This window comes from Manis pentadactyla, chromosome 16, assembly GCF_030020395.1.
Source record: "Manis pentadactyla isolate mManPen7 chromosome 16, mManPen7.hap1, whole genome shotgun sequence".
NCBI classification, from domain to species: domain Eukaryota; kingdom Metazoa; phylum Chordata; class Mammalia; order Pholidota; family Manidae; genus Manis; species Manis pentadactyla.
This window is the reverse complement of record NC_080034.1, coordinates 71986830-71988479: the sequence shown is the minus strand read 5'-3', so window position 1 is coordinate 71988479 and position 1650 is coordinate 71986830.

Sequence of the window (1650 nt, the reverse complement as noted above, 5' to 3'; positions counted from 1 at the left end):
AAAGTGGTTAAACACACACACAGAGCAGTCTTTCAAGAATGATCATTTTCTTTTAAACAAATACAATATCCCTGAATAAAGGAAAGCTTGCTGTGCATATTGGCTACTTTGGGCTGGTGTTTTCTTCACTGGTGGTACATACTCAGCAGGAGCAGCTGGGCAGGAATTAGTGGGCATGGTATGAAAATGGCAGTTGGTCCAGTAGTAATTGTCACTGTACGTGTGGGTATCGTTTGTTCTGTGACTGACTTGCACTCGAGGTGCCCTAGGGTGAGTGTATCCTCAAGCCCCTGGCACGGTTCTCCTCAAATAACCAAAGTCCTCCTAAGCCTGTGCTGCCACCCAACTACAGGTATCCACAGCATACTTTCATTCGGATGCACGAGGCCTTCGCCGTAACCGTCATCATTTCAGTCCTGGTTGCTCTGTAGATTATAGATCCCGGGCCTACCCGCAAGTTTGTATTTCGATTGCCATTCAAGTGGTAATCAATGAATGATGACCAATGAGTGCTCTACTGTTAAACCCAGGATATCATCCATTGGAAATAATATGTAGAGAATAAAGTAATATTTATTTAGTTGTTAACCATAGTGCAAATCAAGTGAAAGTTATGTGTGGGTATGGGGATATCTTGAACTCAGAAGAATTAAGTTGTCATAAATGCACAGTGATCTCTTTTCCTTGTTTCAACCTCAAAATGAAATTTGGTAAAAGCACTCATTTTAAAATGAGGGTATCTAATCTGCCTTTGGTACCTTATGCACCCCCTCTGTGCTCCTTTTTCCATTTCTTCCACCCCCAATACCTTTTCAAAATATTTAAAATCCTATTCATTTAGCCTCTCATTAAACACATCCTCAACAAGGAAATCTGATATCAATCATTTACTCCTTATTGTAAGTTTTCTTTGTGGGCTTCTTTCAACGTTATTTTTATCTTAAGTATTTCCATTTAAGAAATGAAAGAAGTTTGTGTTGTTAAAATAATTCAATTTCAACTGGAAGTTAAGGGAGGTATTTTAAGAGAATCAAAATTTTCCTTCCAGAGAAATATGACTGTCATACAACACAGGGAAACTAGTAGAGCCTTATCTACTAGGAATTTCACTTCAATAAGATCTCTTAGGCTTCCTTGGGCTATTTTATAACTCTACCTTTAAAAAAAGACTTTTTTTTTTGGTATCACTAATCTACAGTTACATGAAGAACATTATGTTCACTAGGCTCCCCCCTTCGCCAAGTCTCCCCCACACACCCCTTCACAGTCACTGTCCATCAGCATAGTAAGATGCTGTAAAATCACTACTTGTCTTCTCTGTTGTACAGCCCTCCCCTAGCCCCCCCCCCCACTGCACATGCTTATTGTAAGGCCCCCTTTCTGTTTCACCACCCATCCTCCCCAGTCCCTTTCCCTTTGGTTTCTGTTAGTCTGTTCGTGGGTTTTGTGATTCTATTGCTGTTTTGTTCCTTCAGTTTTTCTTTGTTCTTATACTCCACATATGAGTGAAATCGTTTGGTTCTTGTCTTCTTCTGCCTGGCTTATTTCTCTAAGCATAATACCCTCTAGCTCCATCCATGTCACTGCAAATGGTAGGATTTGTTTTATTCATATGGCTGAATAATATTCCGTTGTGTATATGTACCACAT